This window comes from Sitophilus oryzae, unplaced genomic scaffold, assembly GCF_002938485.1.
Source record: "Sitophilus oryzae breed Bouriz unplaced genomic scaffold, Soryzae_2.0 scaffold_1582_pilon_pilon, whole genome shotgun sequence".
NCBI classification, from domain to species: Eukaryota; Metazoa; Arthropoda; class Insecta; order Coleoptera; family Curculionidae; genus Sitophilus; species Sitophilus oryzae.
Window position 1 is genome coordinate 2,898,656 of NW_022146261.1, and position 23,521 is coordinate 2,922,176.

General features: G+C 30.6%; 1 protein-coding gene across 3 annotated transcripts in view; it reads left to right on the forward strand.

Moving 5' to 3' along the window:
• LOC115879531 (D-2-hydroxyglutarate dehydrogenase, mitochondrial-like) overlaps positions 1 to 23,521 on the forward strand; it is a 186,491-nt gene that overhangs the window by 63,930 nt on the left and 99,040 nt on the right. The window contains exon 1 of one of the 3 annotated variants that reach the window (XM_030896413.1): positions 6,575 to 6,644. The exons of the other annotated variants lie outside the window; for them this stretch is intronic. The gene's annotated coding sequence lies outside the window, so the exon portion shown is untranslated. Of the gene's footprint in view, positions 1 to 6,574; positions 6,645 to 23,521 lie in introns of those variants that run through there. 3 annotated transcript variants of the gene reach the window in all.

Consider the following 23,521-nt stretch of genomic DNA (forward strand, 5'->3'; position numbering starts at 1 on the left):
CGCAGTATAAGCAGGGTCGCACACTGGAGGAAAGATATTTATATCTGAAAACGGGGGGGTTCTATATTTTTTTAATCTTTCTATATCTCTGTCAGTGTTAATTTTAGAAAAGTTTCATGTCAGTTTGGTTAGGTCAGCAAATGACGTCTAGAGATTGACCTAGCCAAAATTATCTTAATTGACTGTAATTCCCCAGCCTTTTTTGACGCCGTTTTTTTCTCGATCATATGTATTGGTAAACCACTTATAAAAGTGTAAGACAATGTTTCATTTAACAGAGAAACTAGTATATCCATTGTTTTTCTTTGTTATTTGTCCAATTATTTTTCTACACACAATTCATAAATTGAAATCATACCTACTCTATAAATTGCATTAAGTATCTACGATACTATATTATCGAAAAAAGAGTCAAATTGGTATGGTAAATGACGATTGATATGACATTCACCATATAGTTTTATACATAAAATGAAAAGCGATACTAAATCTCAGCGATCTTCATTTCTTGGTTTGATGCCGTTTTTTTAAACATAATATATACCCTATAAATCATTGTATTAAGTTAGTATCTACTGAATATGATCTAAAAAACCGACTCTCAAGTTGGTTTGGAAATGACGATCGATCATATTCACCATATAATTTTAGATTTGTTTTACATCTAAAAATCTAAAATAACAAACAATACAAAAATGACAGCGATCTTCATTCCTTGTCGATTTTTTTTTCGAGTGTATGACATAATAATCAAAGATCAAAGGTATGTTCCTTTTTTTTGAACTCGATAGAAGATTAGTTAAAACTTATAACAGTCTCTACACTATTCCCGAAATATTTTAGGAAATATTTCTGAAAATATCTCGTGAAACATTTCGCAAAACATTTCTGGAAGTACGTTCAGAAGTAAACTCAAATATATGCCCGTGTTATAAAAATGGGGTCAAGTTTCGTTTAGCCGAAATCTGTTAAAAAAGAAAAAAACTTTTTTTTGCCATTTAGGTACCTCAGGGAGTATATTACTGAAAAAATTTTGCCGCGGAAATGCGTCACCATTTTTCGAATGCGGTTTAAAAGTAACGAAATGACATACATGAAAAATTAATATTATTTCATATTTTAGACGTATTTGTAAATATTAATACGAAAATAAAATTCCGCGGAAATGCTCTGTTGCCATTTTTTTGAATACGGTTTAGAAGTAACGAAATGAGATAAATAAAAAAATTATATTATTTTATATTGTAGACTTATTTTTAAGCACCGATACAAAAATGAAAATCCGCGGAAATGCCTTGTTTCACCACTATGCAGTGTTCTTCTTCCCGACCTTTGACACAGATCAATGAATAATATCTATTCTTATCAACTTAATATCGCTATGGTCAATAAATGCGAAAATAAAAAAAAAATTGTCAATAAAGCATAAAAACGACAACTAAACCAAACCAAACCCTAAAAAAACAACCAAATCAAACCAAAACAAATAAACCCACTACAACAAAACCAACTACAACCAAACGAAACCAAACCGAAAGTATGCAAAAAAGTTGAGAATACTATGAAAAACTTCATGAGAATACTATAGAATACTATGGAAAATATTGAAGATTTTCTATTACACCGCCCTTATGATAAATTTCCGCGGAAATAGTTATATAGAAAAGTTATAGCAAATTATTAATCAAACAAAAATATGTAATTTTTATCTTCCTATCACATTTAGGCACTTCTAAACCCGGAAAAATCAATGAAAATTATTGTGATAAATATATTTTCGAATAAAAAATTAGTTCACGTCTTTATATTAAATGTTTTTACGTCATTCTATAATGAAAAAAACTATTAAAAGCACCGTAAAGTTTTAAATTTTAGTTAATAATAGAAAAATAAAAAATTCGAGTTTTCTCAAAAACAAAGAATTTCCGCGGCAAAAATCAAATTATGTAGTGCTAGTTTCTTGTATAGAATCATCCTATAAACCGATATTCTACGTAACTGATTTCGGCTAAACGAAACTTGAGCCTAAAAATGAGTTCCCACATTTCTCGAAATAGAACGAAATATACCCATATTAACAATAAAAAACAAACAAACAAGGCGCGTCTCGCTCTAATTCAGGAAACTTAGGGCTTATATTTATCGTACTATTTCGTGAAATAGCACGAAGCAATCAAGGCCAAACGTTGTGGTAGCTTCAGAAAAATAAGTAAACATGGAGTATGAATAAATATCATTAATTTAGAATAGAATAATTTAGAATAGAATTAATAGAATAAAAAACTTGAGAATTTTGTTTAAGTGCAAACCTAAAGTATGTACCAGAATGTATTTCAGGAAAATATTTTAACTTCTATAGGGTGGCTCACAAAAGTGTGAGTGGACCTGGATGATTTTTTTTAAATGGGACACCCTGTATATTATTGCATTTTTGGCTTTCTTTCAGATCACTTTACATAACCCTAAGATATGAATAAATAAATTTCGATAGTTTCAGAGATATTAAAAAATAAATCAAAAATATATATTTTTCAGCCCTTCTTAAAAAAATTATTAAAAATACAAGAACTGTTCTGAAATCAAGACTATTTTAGGTATTTACTTCAGATGGTCTGTACTTACTTTGTTATAAATATGAAAATCATAAATCATACAGGATGTTCAAAATTCTACGCCAAACTTTCTAAAATATAAAATAATTTTTCTTTGTTTATTTTAAATGGAACACCCTGTATATTATTTTTTCAATAAACGGAGAATCAAAAAATTAACATTTTTTGTATTTAGAGTATTTCAAAAATTTTAACGGTTTCGCAGACATTTGCGGTTTTATATTTCATATGGCATTTTCTACAGTAAATTTTTATCAAAGCCACCCAATGATTTTTCTCTCGTATTTTACCATTGACAGCGCCATATGAAATAATACTGCATGTATCTGCGAAACCGTTAAAAATTTTAAAATACTCTAAATACAAAAAATGTTCATTTTTTAACTCTCGATCTAATAAAAAAATAATATACAGGGTGTTCCATTTAAAAAAACAAAGAAAAATATTTTATATTTTAGAAAGTTTGGCGTAGAATATTGAACATCCTGTATGATTTACGATTACCATATTTATAGCAAAGTAAGAACAGACCACCTAAACTAAATACCTAATGTACTTTTGATTTCAGAACAGTTCCTGTATTTTTAATATTCTTTTTAAGAAGGGCTGAAAAATATATATTTTTGATTTATTTTTTAATATCTCTAAAACTCTAGAAATATATTTATTCATATCTTAGGGTTATGTAAAGTGATCTGAAAGGAAGCCAAAAATGCAATAATATACAGGGTGTTCCATTTAAAAAAAAATCATCCAGGTCCACTGACACTTTTTTGAGCCACCCTACAGAAGTTTACATATTTTCCTGAAATACATCCTGGTACATACTTTAGATTTGCACTTAAACGAAATTCTCAAGTTTTTTATTCTAGGAGCTACAGATGCCCGACGCACTATTGCCGGACCCTGTATAAATGACTGTATTAAGGTAGTATCACTAAATATGAACGAAAAAACAGAGTCAGTTGATTTGAAAATGACAATCTAATTTTAGATTTGTTTTGCATATAACATGACAAACAATGTAGGTATGTTGCTTTTGTAGCCGACCATACCAACAGGTAAGATCGACAAAAAAAAGTTTTTTTAATTTCACTCAAAATGAGTTTACTCAAACTCAAAATGAGTTACAAAATATTTTCATGGTGTCTGTCTGTAACACGATAACTCAAAAACCGCTGAACCGATTTTAACCAAATTTGGCACAAAAATACTGCGGCACCCGAGAATCTGGCCATTAGTTTTTGGTGGGTATGGGGGGGTATGGGAGCTAAGGGGGTATGGGAGGGGGCAAAAATTTTTAAAATATCGTAACTCCAAAATTACAGTAGCTAGCGAAACGCGGTTTTCAATTTAAGATTAGGAATAATATTTGCAGCAAAATTTGTAACACCTTAAAATCAGACAAAGTCGCAGTTTTTGAGATAAAAAAAATATGAAATATTGTTTAAACCAACTCAGAAACAAAACAGCTAGCAAAACGCGGTTTTCACTTTTATGTACGGAAATATATTTTAAACAAAACTTAAGATAATATCAAAGTGTGTCGAAGCCGTAGTTTTTGAGATAAAGCCGGTTGTACGTGTCACCAAAATTGGAAAAATTCCTTTACTTTGAAACTAAACTAAAACTATTTTAGTATGGGGGACTATACGTGTCTCCCGGCGCCAATTTTTTGAACTCGATAGAAAATTAGTTAAAACCTATAACTTCATTTTAACGTATAAAAACAGATAAATGTATGCAGGAGTGGATGGGGAAGTGGAAACCGGCCCGGGAATAACAGGCAACCAGTTCGAATCCACAAAAACAAAATGACCATAACGAAGAAACATATTTGATTTATTAATATACAGGGTGTCCCAGAAATAAGTGCAAGTATTTTATCTGGTAGTATATTTCGGCCTCAGAAACACGCCTATCAGTTTTTTTGGGAAAATTTGGAATTTTTTGAAGAAATTTTTGGAAATTTTTTCAGTTTTAAGTTGAGAAAACATAATTTCTTGATAATCTGGAAACATAGGTAGTAGATTAAATTTACATGAAAGAAAATATAGAAAAGATCTAGTGGTTCTCAAAATTTAAGCAAAAAAGCATTTTTTGTTTAAATTTTCAAAGTAAAATAACTCGGTTATTTTGGACTTACTTGAAAAACGATAAAGAGAAAAAATTTTGGACTTACTTGAAAAACGATAAAGAGAAAAAATGTTTCTTTTGGCCAAATCTAATCCCCTTAAAATACTTGTACTTATTTCTGGGACACCCTGGGTAAGGATCAAATCTCCCCAAGTAAGGGTGATTTTCGCTAGGGCGAAAAAATCTCTTTTGCCTCCGATTTTTTAAAAATATTGAAATTGTCTTAATAAAGATCAATATATCGAGTCGGACATGACTGAATTTTTACTAGAAAATCGCTCAGTTTCACAGGGTTCTAACTACTGTTTTATTTCCATTATCGATAACGGTAATTAATTTGATCTTGAATATGCTACGATTTTGAATCACGGTTTTGAGAAACTTTCTCCATCAATGAGTTCCATAGAGAATCACGGTTTTGAAAGACTTCCTGATTCATTCAGTTCAGCTGGCCCAATCCTCTGTGAAATGCATTATTTTTAGCTTTTCAGGTATATACTTTCTTACAGATTGTAAAAAGAAATTCTCTCTTTTCTCGTACAGCAGCAGCTTCGTCATGTATACGAGTTAAATGGTATAATTCTCATCATCGTTGCTTAAATAAGTGCAAATATTTTCAAGAGTGGTTATATTTCGACCCCAGGAACACGTCTATGATTTTTTTTGGAAAAAAAGATGTTGAAAATCCTGCTTTTACGTTTAAATTTTCCTGTATATTTTAGAAAAATTTTTAGAACTTCCTGTTCACCGCAAATTTTCCCACGGTATAGTTTCTTAATATTTGATATTATGGTAAAAAAAGAGATGCAAATACAGAAAGATTTAGGTGGCAAAATTTTTTAAACTTTAATAACTCGGTTATTTTGGACTTATTTGAAACACGGTAAAGAGAATGTATTATGTTTCTTTTATTCATATCTACCAGCCCTGAAAATATTTGCACAAAGCAGCACAATAAATAGGGTGCACTTATAAACTCACCTTGTATAATAAAACATTTCAAATGGAACAACAAACAACAGATGTTTATTAAAATTATAAGTGTCTCAGAGGAAGACATCTAACAATAGTTATTTTACAAATTTACTACTAATTACTAATTATTTACAAATTGGTGTTTATGTGTTTAAAAGCAACTAACGATTATATTGATGCAAATTGATTAGTTAGTTAGTCAGTCACTAAGAATCTTACGTAATTTTAGTTAGAAGATTAACCATTTAATTTTTGCGAAATCAATCTTTTTTTGGGCACTGACCGGGACCGGCCCGCCCATCTTCCCACCGGCCCACCGGGAATTTTCCCGTTTTCCCATATGGCCCATCCACCCCTGAATGTATGTATTATTTTTATTCGAATCAAAGTTCAAAAACGCAAAGTTTATTCAAAGCTGCGATTATAGACAGGGGCGGATCCAGGATTCGTGAGGGGGGAGGGGCTAGACACAAAACTTTACTCAAAGTACATACTTCAGAGTCGTTTGTGACCAAATAAATTAATAATAGCGCATTACTTGACTGAATTCAAGGGGGCGGCTTGAGCTACCGAAGCCCCCCCCGTGGATCCGCCAGTGATTAGAGATTATAGCACAGTTTAATTGTCTTTAGTAAATATTCGGTGATTATAGTCTCACTGTGTTACCCTTTTGTAAAGTATTACCCTTTTGTAAAGTTGAGAAATAAACAAAAAATATTAACAAAAAATTATACTAGTATTACCTTTATGTAAAAGAAATTTTAGAAGAGAATAATAGATACACGAACGGCAACATGGCAAACATATACAAGTATAATCAGATCTCGCTTCCAAGGTCATATCCGACTAACCCACATTTGTCGAGTATTAGTTTGAAGGGTTCGAAGCATAAGTTATAAGACCAAGAATAACGTAAAATAGGTAGGTACATAATATATATAATATAAGTACTACTTTTACATGCTAATATTATGACATAATTTCATACAGTGATTTAATTTTTAATTTCACTACAAAACACTTAAATGTTTAAAAGGAAAAATAATATTGCCATGTATTATATATTATTTACTAGCCTGTAATTTTTATTTCCAATATGGTAGAGTAATGTTTTTTACTTCTAACATAGTAGAAACATCTACAGGAATACGGTGCATTATAGGCAGAACAAACTATCAGAAACACGAAATCCCGGCTCTCTCAGGTCAAATTTTTAGTAGGTACCTACCTAAGATTTCGAGGGTTAGATGGTAGATGGGGACAGATCACAAAACAAACATTAGGCAGGGAGAGCTCTTGTGTACAGGGTGTCCCCTTTTCTGTGTTTTATGGGGTTTCTCGTTTATGAGTAGAGATCAAAAGATGCGGTTTTCACATCACTGTGCTACTTTATTATGAAACTAAAGATGCTACACACATCAGATTTGTCGTAGCCTTCTTTGTTTCTGATATACAGAGCGAATTTTAAAATGTTGCATTTTTTGACCCGTTCGTATCTTGGTTATCTTATAACTAACTTATCCAAAAAGGTGAAAGCCGAGTTCTGTAGATTTTTTACGTACAAACCGTGCAGCCGAAATATGATTAAAACTGATGTTTTTGTTATGGGCATTCTAAAAATATAATATACCTACTCTACACTTATTAGGTACTTAGTTATTTGTTGACGTAAATCAGCCTCGTTTAAAAGACTATTATTATTTTATTTTATTTAACCAGATAATTTTACTCTCCATCGTGATATCTTAATAAACTGCCCTAAAAATGAACTTATAAGCAGCTTTTAGATATAACAACTCTGTCAATCAGAATTATTCATAATTTTGATACACTTGCAATGTGCAATAATTTTAGACAAAGAAACTAGCGTGGAATAGCCAATACCCAAAATTTAGCGTTGAATAAATTATTCTATTGCTTTGATTACCTAATTTAAACTGACCGTCTGACACACAAAAAAACAATGTCTTAGATTGAGTATGCAAATATCTTCAAACGTATTTGTTTGAATTTATTGTGCATACCTATTTTCATTTTAAGCAAAAATGATACAATTATAAAAATATTTGTAAATTTAAACGCAGTAAGTGTTCCTCTTTCTCAAGAAATATCTTTATTTTAAGTTAACAATTTTAGTTTGATGAAATTATAAGTTTCCATTTAAAAAATGGTATGAAATTATATTAAATGAATATCCAGAGATTTGAGACCAAAGGTACCCTAATAAATAACTGCAGATGTGAAGCAAGGCAGGAACAAAGAGAAGATGCAAGAAATGATACCGACTTGGAAGTTTTATTCTGCGTGGAAGAGAACGATGGAAAGATCAGCACATAGGATGAAATAGGAATAGATCACACTACAGCGTTTCGAATTTTGAAACGACATAAATACTATTCCTTCAAATATGAAAAGCACCAAGAGCTACGAGATGGGGACGAAATACGGCGGCAGGCGTTTTGTTTTGATATGATGGAAAGAGCAAACACGCATAGGGAATTTTTAAAAAACATATGTTTCACTGACGAATGCACGTTTACCTTAAATAATGAACCCAATGTTCAAAATTATCGATATTGGAACAAAGAAAACCAACACAGGTTTGTCGAAACAAGGACGCAATATCCACAGAAAGTAAATGTTTGGGCAGGGATATTCGGACACAATATTATCGGGCCATTATTTCTTACGCGAAATTTAATTGCAGAATATTATTTGGAATTACTCGAAAATCATATTTTACCTGCTTTACATGATGCCGCTAGGGAAAATCAGGAAGTTTGGTACCAAATGGATGGCTGCCCGGCACATAGTACCCTGGCTGTTCGGGAATATTTAGACAATAGTTTTAACGGTAACGTTATTGGCCTAAATCATACAGTAAATTGGCCAGCAAGGTCTCCTGGTATTTCGCCAAATTATTTCTTTCTCTGGGGCCATTTAAAAAACAGGATATACAAGGATAAAAAATACCCAAATCTAGACGAGTTAAAAAATGCTATTTCTGCCGAATGCAATAGAATTTGAGTTTACCAACTAGCGAATGCAAGAAGAGCATTTTATGATCGCCTGGGTTATTGTCTAGCAGTCGATGGAGGAATATTTGAACATCTTCTTAAATCCTAAAGTTCTAACAATTTAATAGTACCTAAATTAAAAAGTTATTGAATATTGTAATAATACTATAATTAACCTTGTAATTGATTACTTTATTTTACTTTAATTCATATTAATTTGTATTTATGAATACATCTTTAAGATTTCCGATGTTATATAGGAATGAGTTTTCAATAATAATAAAGCACTAAATAGGTAAATCTCTGAAATGACAACTTCATTTGACAGTTATCTTTTACCTTGACTGATGGTGCTCATAAGTAAACACAGGGCCATAAGAAAGGAGAAATATTTAAAAAGAAATCGGCGATAACTCGTAAACGAGCTAATCAAAAATATCTAAAGTTATTCTTTTGAATGTGGGTTTTAGTGCTCTTCAATAAACCTAAATAGAATCATTCTCTAAAATAATTAGGGAAGCCAATAATTGACCCCATTAAAATTTACATGGGATTTCCTATGTCCCGCTCGACGATGCAACACCCGGTATATATGATCTGTTTCTCTTAATTACTATCTATATACAGTACCTACTGCGATTAAAATTATTTTACCCCCATTTAACTCCAAAAATATATTTTAATCTGTATAGCAATCTTCCTTTCCCGTGAAAAAACTATTTAATTTAAATATGTATATAGTTATTTTTGCTTTGGTGAACCTTTTTTAAAAACATCTTTCGAACCTGGCGAAAAAAAATAGACATAGAATACCTATAACAGTATCTAAATCTAAATGAAGGTAGTAGAAATTTGTCAATCTTATAATCTTCATTCAGAACCTCGCAAGTAGTGGAATAAATTAGTGGTTTCAATTAGCGTAGAAGTTTGTTCCTTTAATTTCAATGTAAGCATTCAGAACGTCAAAATTAGTGGTAGGCATTTTCAATTAGTAGTAAAAGTTATCAATCTTTTAACTTTTCCACGAATTATACTTCAAAATTTGTGAGAAATGTCATTTTGGCCTTTGATTATCTTCCTGGCAAGTGAAATTGTGGTTAGAAATCAAAACTTGATTGTTTTATAAGCTAAATATATTAGGCTGTCTCTATGGATACAACTGAGTAACGCAAGCTGTTGCTAGGATATTCTATTATTTTAATTGTGTTTTTTTAAATATTAGGAATGAGAGCAGATGATAGTAAACTAAAAAGTACAAAGTGTAATTGAATCCACTAATTGCGAGGTTTTGAATGAACCTTTAAGAAAACTATTGTGTTATTTAGATAACATACTTAGACATGTCAAAAATTTGCTAATTTAAACAGTTTAAATCATGTTTAAATATACTAGTCGTGGGATTTAATAAACATTTGTTTTTCCGTTTTAACATTTGTCATTTGTTTAATTTCAAGTTATTAGGTTATGCTTTGTTATAGTATGGAAATTTTTATTACATCTACATATCTAATGTAATGACCTAGACTCGGTAATTCCCAATCTGAGATGGAAAACTCTGAACAAATTGCTAATTTTTATAATTAAATACAGCATAAATTTACTCATATCTAATAAGTTTGTAAAAAAGCTCGGTAAAATAATTGTATTCGCTAACTTAAGCCTTAATTTAAAGGCAAATATTATGTTCCAGTCCCTACCTACCAAACTACTTAGGCTTATTATTTTATTAATTAGGTATATAAAAAAAACATTCAGTTCTCAGTTTTTGTCGCTTAGAATGTGAACCATTAACAACGCGAAGATACCGAATATTCCATTCTAATCATCTAGATAAGTGGTTTGAATATACGGCCTCCCCTTGCCTAAAATGGACTCGTCCAAACTATGCGTCCCCTTTCTGTGAACGGCAAACGGCTCATGGCCGCCTGCCTGTTTCTTTTAACATATTATTTCATGATCGTTTATTGCACTTACCTCTAATTTTAAGAAAATATTTATGTTTAAAAGTCCCCGAATATCAGTCTATCAGAATGTAATGCAAAGTTCACTACACTGACACAAAAAAACTATAAAAACTAAAGAACTTTTCCTACAATCCGATGACTAAGACTTGGCTACGTTGTCAGTTCTTTGCCCTCTAAAGAGATCCCTAGATGAGGACGCCTCGAATTCTGATTGGCGCGCTGATTAACCAGTTATGTTCCGAACTAAAACCGAGGGGAGGGGACTATTTTTAACTTTCAAAAGCAGTGGCGTAGTATTAAAAATCTAATTACCCTAATCTACTATCATAAAATCATCAATCTATACATTTATGAAACTTCTTAAATGAAATAATAACTGAAACAAATAAATATTTTACGATATTTAATTTGTAGGCAAAGTGTTTTTTTACAACTACTTTGAAAATTTAACACCACATCAAGGTGATGCAGCGGTAGGGTTGCCAGATGGACAATGTATAAAAAAAGCCTGATTTTTCATAAAAAAGCCGGACATTTCTTTACTTATTATGCATTTACACAAGCATATAAAATTTCAATAAAATTATCCCCTTTTTTATCTTATACAAATATGATCCCAGTCACTATATAGTCTATAAAATGAATAACTTTGAATTTTGACCGTTATTTTTTACCAACAGGGCAAATGTAAAATCCCTCTATCAAAAAAGTTACTGATATTCTTTAAATTGAGTGCCTGGACGAATCAGATAGGTAACTCTTTTTACTTTCGTGAAATAGAAAAGGAAAATAAAACAAGCGACAGTTCTTCCTCTTCTTGCAAAAATCAACACAATTGTCAAAAGTAAAATGTCATCAGCTTTTGACATTTCTAAATATCAGACCAATGCCGTCTCTAATAGAACAGCCTCGGAGCGAGATTTATGACGTCACGCTAGTGAGATACTAAGGATTAATAAATATGTTGTAGAATACATGGAAAACATAATAATTCCTCGTATTTTTGGTTTGTATTTTAAAAATGATATAGTTTACATGAAATATACATAATATACAGTTAATAAATACAATATATTAACCTATTTATAGTAATAAATACTTTCGCAAATAAACTATGAACCATACAAATGCAGCAAATGTTTTACAATATACAAATAATAAATAGGTACATAAGATAATGGGTAAAATGTAAAATATATTTTAAATTTTGGGGTTTGAAAATCGATCTAATTTAACAAAAAACATTCAATATCTACTAATAGTGATGTATTATTATTTGCATTCACAAAATGTATATGTATATTTTGCAAGTATCAATGCAAATAATACAATATCAGAAAAAAAGGCGTCAGCGATGGCTATGAAATAATGATCGCTGTCATTTTATATGTAAAATTATTCTAAAATTTTTGATTTTCTTGGGATTTAGGTTCGGGAAAAACGCTGATTAAGTTTTCATTTGTTTTTTCATTATTTTTATTGGTTTAAAAGAAAGTGGTTTAAAAAAAACATCATAGCCTTTATCAGTGTTGTCATATGAAAAAAATAATGTCGAATATAATCCAAAAAAATTACATATAAAATCACCACACACCACATAATGTTTACTGCAATTAATAAACTAATATAAACTTGTCAAAAGATGACCACGTATTTTTTTAAATTATTATTCTTAATACTAAAACCACCGTACATAAAACTCACTAAAACTATCTACATTGACTACGGAGTACGATTTCAGTCATAGTAAGTAGTAGACATTGAATGTTGTTTGTTAAATTAGATCGATTTTCAAACCCCAAAATTTAAAATATATTTTATATTTTACCCATTATCTTATGTACCTATTCATTATTTGTATATTGTAAAACATTTGCTGCATTTGTATGGTTCGTAGTTTATTTGCGAAAGTATTTATTACTATAAATAGGTTAATATATTGTATTTATTAACTGTATATTATGTATATTTCATGTAAACTATATCATTTTTAAAATACAAACCAAAAATACGAGGAATTATTATGTTTTCCATGTATTCTACAACATATTTATTAATCCGTAGTATTTAACTAGCGTGACGTCATAAATTTCGCTGTTCTATTAGAGACGGCATTGCGTCAGCATGGCCGCAAGTTGCTAACCTAATAAAATTAACACTGGAAAAGCCCGCGGGAACTGTCAAAGTTTTTTGTTTCACAGACTATACCAGTTATACAAGGTGGTCCGAATTGTATTCCGGAAACTTCGGCAGCATATTCTGCATATAAAAATAAGTAAAAAAGTTCGTATAAATGTATGTCCCCAAATGCTTAGTTTTGAAGATACAGGGTGTAGAAGTTTCATTTTTATTTCGATTTTTTCCAAATAATTTCTGAAGTAATGTCAATATTTGAATGAAAATTGGTATCTAGGAGTTTTTTGATATAAGGAATTTGATGTCAATATGACTCTTACTAGTAGAGGGCGCCACCTACATGTGTTTTAACTGTTTTGAAGCGTAATAACTTTTTGTCCGTACCTGTATAAAACTACCGAGTGAAAAAATATACATCTCTGTGACTTTTTACGTAAAAAATATCTCTTTCTAAAAATCACTATGAGCAACTGTTCTTAAGATATTTAGAATGGAAATAGTCAATACATGTCATTATTGATGAAAAATAAACAGGTTGAGTAGATCGTTATTTCACTGAAATAATAAATTTGGGAAATTTTTATTTTCTTAAATTAATCATAAATTTTTCTGCAAGAATTGATAAGAAACAGTTTCTGTTGAACTTTTGGCACAAAAAACATTTCAATTTTATGATTTCAGTCTAAGAACTATTTAGTCAACATGTTTAATTTATGTCAATGATGACAGGTATTGATAATTTCAATTCCAAATATTTCGAAAACCATTACTCGTAGCGATTTTTACCAAGAGATCTTTTTCACATAAAAAACGTCGTAAATGTATATTTTTTTACTCAGTAGTTTTATACAGGTACGGGCGAAAAGTTATTACTCTTTGCATGTTTAAGGCAAGCTCTTGGAGCTTTTTACACAAGCCCCGCAACTAGCCTATATGTGCTGAAGCGGGAATAGAGCCCCTTAAATACAGAAGGAGGAAGCTAGCGCAATCCTACCTCACTTCGGTATTAGCAAATCCTAGCCATATAGTGAGAGAAACAATGCTATCCCGTCATATGGAAGAACATCTGCCTATGATAATCAATGAAATCCCTTACGAAAATCCTCCATGGCTAATACCTGAAACTGAAGTAATATTAGACCTGAACTATGAACTGAACAAACTAAAACGTCAAGACACATCGCCTGAAATATATCAACAAAAGTTCCAGAAAATACTAGACTTATACAACGAAAGAATTGTTATTTATACTGATGGCTCCAAAACACAAACTGGGGCTGGATGTGCAATTATTACCAACGGGTCAGCTTTCCAATGGACTTTGAGACATGAAGCCTCAGCTTTCTTCACAGAATATTTTGCGATCTGGAAAGCCTTATCCTATGTCATCGAGGAATAGAATCAATCTAGAGTTTTAATTATTTCTGACTCTTCAGAGATCGTGTCTAAAATTAATGACATATTTGTCCATGATCCTCTGAAACAAAAAAATTCAGATGCTTATTCGAGAGTGCAGCGAAAAGGGAAACAAACTCACGTTTGTATGGGTCCAAAGCCACACTAAAATACTTGGCAACACAATGGCAGATGAAGCTGCTAGAAGAGATACCATTGATTTCCATTATATTAGTAAATATGATCTTAAAGTTCTACCACAAATTACCTATAACAGATGCTAAAAGAACACCGAATTACGCGTTCAGGTTTCTGTACCTTCAGAAAGAGTTCATAGACAATCCGCATCAATGTATAGTTTGGGTTATTATTTATTTGGGTGAAAATAATCTGCACCAATATTTTATCGAGGCATATAATCTCACAGTAATTTAATAGATTGCTCGTCATATTATATCAGTTCGTAGGAGATTAGGAAAAAAAAGATATTTATAGAATAAAAAATTAATTTTTTTAACAAAATTTAATTAAAGATGTGACAAAATAGTTACTTTTCTATTGGTTCTATCGGACTTTTTTGACTATATAAATCTTTATTTGTAAACTTTAATGCATAAAATATTTTCAATCTAATAAATAATTTAATGATGTAAATAAGAGGAAATTTCTCACATGGGTGGTCAAATTCTATAGTTTTCATTATATCAAACAGCCTCTGAATGTTTTCTTCAGTGCAAAACTCATCAAAATTTAATATAAATAATTTTTCCAGCCTGTAAATAAAATGAACAAATTTTTCCACTTTCATGATCAAAGGCTTTTAAATGGGTAAATAATTTCGAGTTATCCAGAGATTCGGATTCTTTTGCAAATTTTAGACAAATATCACATTGATGTATTTGAAGACCCTTTTTAATGATGTAGTCAAACATAATTAAAGGCATTTTGAGTTGAAAACATTTCTCAGAGGCTGTTTGATATAATGAAAACTATAAAATTTGACCACCCATGTGAGAAATTTCCTCTTATTTACATCATTAAATGATTTATTAGATTGAAAATATTTGATGTATTAAAGTTTACAAATAAAGATTTATATAGTCGAAAAAAGTCCGATAGAACAAATAGAAAGGTAACTATTTTGTCACATTTTTAATTAAATTTTGTTAAAAAAATTAATTTTTTATACTATAAATATCTTTTATTCCTTATAAATAAACACATTTATATCCCATTTTAAATAAGATATACAAATTACCAAAACTTGGAAATAACAGTTCAAAAGTTCAACAAAAATCCTACACGCGTTTTTAAAAAGAAACATATAACCACGCACTATGGCACTCCAGCAAGCGAAGACGACACAACATGGGTTTCCGGACTAAACGACTGGTGTATTTACACCACTCAATAGGCGTGTCGGGTTTGCCGAACGGTTTCCGATGCAGTCGCTTTCTTTCGCATCTGTTATAGGTAATTTGTGACATGGGCGTAAAATACATATTTTTTTATTTCTAGTAAGTAAAACAACTCGGTTTATTTTGGGCTTATTTGAAAAACGATAAAGAGAAAACATGTGTTTCTTTTATCGAGATCTACCTGCAGCTCTGAAAATATTTGTACTTATTTAAGACTCTTCCTGTATATTAATTTTAATTATTCTAAATTGGAAGCGAATTGTAAACTACATTAGGAATGTGTGTTCATGTCCACGATAGCCCACTGTCAATCTATTTAGCTGGTCAAGTATATGAAATGTGCTATGTGATGTGAAAGCTCGTTGTGTATGATTATATTGTGTTTATCTTTGAGAATGTTTAGTCTTGATGGATAAATTTGTTTATATAAAAACCCTAAGCTGCCCCCCCCCCATTTTGAATATCCCTCCACTAGTAGCTCTTCTCAGCAACTTTTAGCTTCGTTTATTTTATATCTCTTTAGCTACTTCGGGTTTTTTATTACCGATTCTGAACCGTCCTAGAACTGTGATACTCATGCGCAGATGGACATATAAAGAAATTATTAAATTTGAGCATGCGCTGCCTAGTTCTAGGACGGTTCAGAATCGGTAATGTCTACTCGGTAACTCTACATACATATCTGTATACCTGACAGGTAATAATAAGAACCTGAACAAAGCTTTTATAAAATACAGTTACAGTATCTGTCTGTTGTTTTAATGCCTGCCCTTACACGATTGTAATGGGTATATATAGCCAGGGGCGCCGACTTTTATGAAACCTCGTGGGTGCTCATCAAATATGAGTAAATGTAATAAATTTCCAGATTGTTACATTTATCGTATTTATTACACTTTTTAACATATGTAACATACATAACAAAAATACGATATCAATTTATCATTTTAATAAAATAATAATTCTATACATATACAAAATCTATTAACTACGTAAATAACATTAAATAGTTAGTTCTAAAGTGCTGACTCTGTATTCCGTCGAAGGTGGTATGTCTGGCCTGGTTTTAGCTCGGCCGCTACTGCTGAGCTTGCTAAATTGGAGTGGATGGAAACTTTTTTAAAGAGAATATGTAGTTATAACTTATGTTTAAATAAATAATATATTTAATGTAAAAATACTTAAAATAATAGTTATAAATATGAATGTAAAATAATTAAATAATAAACCACTATAAAAATAATTAAACAATATGCAGGGTGTTTCAAAAAACATGTGCCATCTCTCGTGGGGAGATTCCTCACGTAAAAATAAGATATATTTTCCCTATCAACATAGGTCCGATTCTGCTTTGTTTTCTAGCTACAGGGTGTTAAAGTTTTAATATTATTTCGATTTATTATAATTTTCTTCCAAGTACTTTTAGCGTTTCGAATGAAATTTTGAGTGTAAAAGTTACTATAAATGCGACATATTTTAGGACTAAAAAGTGTCGCCATATTCATCAGGGACGTGCATATGAGTTATCAAAAGCATGTACGCCACTGACTATAAGACTGACAATATTATTTGTATAATGTTTTGTATTATCTTTTGTTTGTTTGTTTGTGTACCTTGTTTTTTTACTTTGTTTGTTAGTTTACCTTCGTCTACAAATTGAAAAATTTTTTGACTATAAAGGCATTTATTATTATTATTATTATTATTACTTTTTTTTCCTTGTTAGCGAAATAGTATAAACAGCTTAATGACGATTAAAAGTTGTCTCTTGATATTTTATCGAGTTCGGCCTCCTTGACGAGATAAACGCAATTTTATTAATTTGCTTGATCCAAGTATAATAGCAATCTTTAAAAAAATTTAATATCATTAACTTGAGAAAGTTTTTAATAAGTACTCATTGATTCCTCATCAAAAAATATGAAAAAAAGTTCCTATAAACATGGGTATGGAATTCCAGGATGTTAAAACTTTTTAAAATTAGGTTTTTTGTAATTATCTTAAATACCATAATTTTTTTATTTGAAATTGTTGTATGTTGGACTAATAGGAATAATAAGTATAATAACTAATAATAATATTTAATAATAAATTAGGTTAAATATATCATTTACTAGCGTGTACCAGCGACTTCGTCACGTCGAATTAATCATTTGTAATGGTGATGATAAAGCAAAGCAAGAATTTCCATTAACATACAAACTGGATAAAATTTTCTCACATTTATGTCAGCATGAGAAAAAACAAGATGGCGACATGATTATATAACTTGGTAATATTTGAGGGTTAGTTTCATCTCGTTGGAATTTGACTTTCGAAAAATCCGTTTGCCAAAAATAAGCTTTTTACGTCAAGCAGTTTAAGCAGAATCGTGGTTAAGAAATTACCCAACTTTTTGGAACACCCTGTATGATTTTTTAAAAAATTTCAAAATATGCAAAAAGGCGTTTTCCCGAAAGACTAACCGTTTTTTAAATAACAAATATCGTAATATTTGAGGGGCGTTTTCACCCTCTTGGAATTTGAGATTCGAGAAACCTCTCCTTATCGAACCTCTACACCCCTCAGTCAATCCGTTTGACAAAAACCAGCTTTAAACGTCAAGCAGTTTAAGCAGAATCGTGATTACTCAATGGTGAGATTTTATGAAACACGCTGTATAAATTTATAAAAAATCTTAAAATATGTAAAACAACAAAATAAAATATACGTGTTTAAGAGTTTTTTCGAAAAACTCACCGGTTTTTAAATGAAAAATATTTTAATATTTGAGGGATAGTTTCACCCCGTTAGAATTCGAGTTTCGAAAAATCCCTTTTTATCGAACCTCTACACCCTAAAGTCAATCTGTTTTCCAAAAATCAGCTTTTTACGTCAAGCGCTTTAAGCAGGATCGTCATTAATCAATGGCCAGATTTTTCGAAACACCCTGTATACATTTTTAAAAAATTTTAAAATATGTAAAAAAACAAAATAAAATATACGTGTTTAAGCGTTTTTTCGGAAACTTGACCGTTTTTTAAATAAAAAATATTGTAATATTTGAGGGGTGGTTTCACCCTCTTGGAACTGGAATTTCGAAAAATCCCTTCTTATCGAACCTCTACACCCTAGAATCAACCTGTATGCCAAAATTGAGCTTCTTACGTTGAGTTGTTTGAGCAGGATCATGATTAATCAGTATGTCAGTCACTTAAGAATTTTATACAGGGTGGCCCATCGAAAACGTTCCGCAAGGCATAACGGCCAGGGTAATTTTTTTTTCAGAAAATTCAAAAACACGTCAATTTTGTTTATGAGAGGGACAACTTTTGCCCCAAAAATGATTGCAAAATCCTCAACCCTCTAAACGGGGGTGTCATCCCCCAACTTTTTTTCAAATGGGAAGGGGAGTCAAGTGGTACCGCAATGTATCAGCATGAGAAAAAACAATATGGCGATATTATTACGAGTATATAACTTGGTAATATTTGAGGGATAGTTTCATCTCGTTGGAATTTGACTTTCAGAAAATCCGTTTGCCAAAAATAATTCAGTATGTCAGTCACTTAAGGATTTTATATATTAGTATAGATTAATTTCATTTATATTTTAATTTTATTAATTGTGATTAATAAATTTGCGTTTATCTCATCAAGGAGGCCGAGTTCGACAAAATATCAAGAGATAAGTTTTAACTGGCATTAAACGTTTTTTTTTGATAACAAAATTGTGTAGGCAATTTTGTTATCAAAAGAAAAAAGTCAGTAGTGCACATGATTTTTTTTTGAAAAATATTTCAGTGATAACCCATATGCACGTCCCTGAATTTATCGACACTTTTTGAGCACTAAAATATATCGCACTTATAGTAACTTCTCGAGTAACTTTTACCCTCAAAATTTAATTCGAATCACTAAAAGCACTTGGAAGAAAATTACAATAAATCGAAAAATTATTAAAGCTTTAACACCCTGTAGGGTCTGTAGCTACGAAAGAAATCAGAATCTGACCTATATGGATATGAAAAATAAATCTTATCTTTACGTGAGGAATCTCCTCACGAGAGACGGTACATGTTTTTTGAAACACCTTGTATAAATATAAAATAAAATAAATGTCTCCGGGAATCACAATTATTTATGTCCAATTATTCGTGATTAGACATACAGGATGTTTCATTTAAAAAAATACAACTATAATATTTTTACTTATTTGGGTAATAGTCTTTCAACGAACCCAAACAATTTGTAAAAATCTAATCGTGTAGCTACAATATTCCGTGTCGTATGTCGCGAACAACTCTGTATAACCAATGTATACAGGGTCCGGCAATAGTGCGTCGGGCATCTGTCTATAGCTCCTAAAATAAAAAAAGTTAGCAATTTTGTTTAAGTGTAAACCTAAAGTATATATTTAGGATGTATTTCAGGAAAATAATTTAACCTCTATAGGGTGACTCAAAATAGTGTGAGTGGATCCGAATTATTTTTTTTAATTGGAACACCCTGTATATTATTACATTTTTGGCTTCCTTTCTGATCACTTTACATAATCTTAAGATATTTTTAAATAAGTTTTGATAGTTTCAGAGATATTAATAAATAAATAAAAAAAATATATTTCAGACTTTTTAAATAAAATTATTAAAAATACAAGAACTGTCTTGAAAGCAAAACTATATTAGATGTTTACTTTAGATAGTATGGACTTACATTGCTATAAATATCGTAATCTTAAATATAAAATAATTTTTCTTCGTTACTTTAAATGGGACACCCTGTAAAATTTATTTTATATTTTAGAAAGTTTGGCGTAGAATTTTGAACATCCTGTATGATTTAAGATTACGATATTTATAGCAAAGTAAGTATAGGATGGGTCAAATTCGACGCTTTTAAATGGAAACACCCTTTTCTATAGGAGATGGTGAAAACCGCATATCGATATCTGTTACCGTTTCGGAGTTACGGGGTGTTTTTCAAAAATATGCATTTTTAACAAATCGCTGTAACTTTTTTGCTATGGAAAATTTTGTATTTTTATGAAAACATTTCCAAAGCACCTTTTTACGTAGAATGTAATGGGTTATGTATATATTTTTTTAAATTAATAATTTAAGGATTATCAACAGAAAATTTGATTTTTTATATGGGACACCCTGTATATTTTTAATTTATTAAAAATACTTTAAAATTACCTTTCCAAAAATATAACACACTTGATATTTTGCTCGATTCCTCTTCTAGATATAGGGTATATAAAAATTCGCGGGCTTTAAATAAATAGGCTTTGGAACGGCACCGGCTGTAATGCAAAAAAATTCGAGCTGTGAGCATCAACTAAAACGAAAATAATATTTGCTATGAGAGATGCAGAATTTTATAACAATTTAAAATATATTTAACCAACATCAACACATTTAAACTATATCTAATAACAATAAAAATAAATAGCAAACCAAGACATAAGATTTTGCTACAGGTGTTCGAAATATCGACCGTCTTCTGTTATGGACAGACGGGGCAGTTTTTGAACATTTCTCGCGGAATTCATTAACTCAGTAGGTGTGAAAGATACCCTTTCATAACTGCTAAGTATTTCTAATTCTTGTCTAGATTTTACGGAAGATTAAGGAATCTTTATTTTTCCGCAAATATATTGTTGAGCAGTGTGTATATCTTTATTTATAAACTGAACATACAATATTGTTTCTTTACTTGTAACAAATTAATTAACTCTAAGAACTGCTAGAACAATAAAAATAAACGAAGCCTTCAAACAAGCAACGCACTTCACTTCATCTTGATAACCACAGACTTAACTTATCTCCATATTAGACTTACCCTAGACTATTAAAAAGGCTAGACACAGCGACACCAGAATATTTTGATTGTCTTTCTTAACACCCCTTCTCAATCAAAACATTCTACCATGTACACAATATCTACAATTTCTTTCAGTACAAAAATATCTAATACTAATACATAGAACAATTTTAACATAGTAACAATCCTAAATTAAATCTGTGTTTAATAAACAAATCACCTGGCAAATTCTTTGTTAAAATATCAGCAATTTGTTCATTAGACCTCACATATTCAACTAAAACCATCTTTTCAATAACTAGATCTTTAATAAAATTATATTTAACATCAATATGTTTTAGTCTTTTATGATCCCAACGTTTTGTTAACTTTATACAGGACTGATTGTCTTCAAACATCACAAATTGACTCTGTGTAAAACCAAGGTCATTTAACAGTTTTGACAACCAAATCCCTTCTTTTACAGATTCTGCAAGAGCAACATACTCTGCTTCAGTTGAAGAGGTAGCGACTGTTGACTGCTTTTTGGTACTCCATGTAACTGTACATCCGAATACTTTAAATAGATAACCTGTCGTAGATTTTCTATCTTCCTCATCACCAGCCCAATCAGCATCAACAAATCCAATAAGTTTCTCTGAATTCTTTGGATAAAATAATTCAAGATTCATTGTACCTTGAAGATATCTCAATATTCTTTTTAAACTTTTCCATAATTCTTCAGTTGGATTACCTTGATATCTACTGCACAAGTTTATAGACATGCTTAAATCAGGTCGTGTTGCCAACATTAGATACATTAGACATCCTATCAACTCACGTATTGGCCTTTTATCATTGTGTTCATTAGTACCATTAATATTGAATTTTCTTGACTCCATAGGTGTTTTGATAGACTTGCATTCGGTCATGTTGAATCTATTAAGCAGATTGATAATATAATCCCTTTGGCTTAAATATATTCCATCTTTTGTTCTTCTAACATTGATTCCCAAAAATGCTTTTAAATCTCCAATATCTTGCATGTGAAATTCTTTATTTAATATACTTTTAATCTTTTCTATTTCTTGCATATTACTACTAACTATTAAAATATCATCAACATACAATAAAAGATAAGTAGTGATATTTTCATTGATTCTTATGTATAAACATGGATCATTATTCGATTTAGTAAATCTTTCAGATCTTACAAATTCGTCAAACCTTTTATTCCAACAATAAGGAGCCTGTTTTAGACCATACAAGGCTTTGTTCAGCTTACAGACTCTACCATCGTTTACGAAGCCTTCTGGAATATTCATGTATATATCTTCATTTATTTTTCCATGTAAAAAGGCTGATTTTACATCCATTTGTTGAATTTCAAGATTTTTAAAGTTTGCTACTGCTAAAAGCGTTCTGACTGTAACAAGTCGGGCAACAGGAGCATAGGTTTCTTCAAAATCAAACCCCTCTCTTTGCATAAAGCCCTTAGCAACTAGTCTAGCTTTGTATTTAACAATTTCACCTAGATCATTCCTTTTTGTTCGAAAAACCCATTTGCAATCTATTACTCTAGCATCTTTTGGTTTTTCCACTAGTGTCCATGTTTTATTCAAATTTAATGCATTTATTTCCTCTTTGACTGCATTTTTCCAATTTTTGTAGTCCGGCATTGATTTTGCTTTCTCAAGACTCTTAGGTACATTTTCTACAAATGCACTAGCATTTAATGCCATGTGTTCTATCTCATTCTCTGTAATATAATCATTAAAATATGATGGTGTTTTTCTTACTCTATGACTTTTCCTATTTCCTTCATTTTCTACTTTTTCTTCTGATACCTCATTATCTGTTTCATTTTCCATTTCTTCTGTCAAGCTTTCTTCATCTGTCTTTTCTTTAATTAAAATTTTAACATTTTCTGTATCATTCAGGTCAAGGTAAGTATCTATCATTTGCATATCATTAATATTTTTTGCCTCATCAAATATAACATTTCTTCCTGAAAAAGCTTTCTTTTAATTAGATCCCATAATCTGTATCCATTTGTCTGATAACCAATCATAATTCTAATAT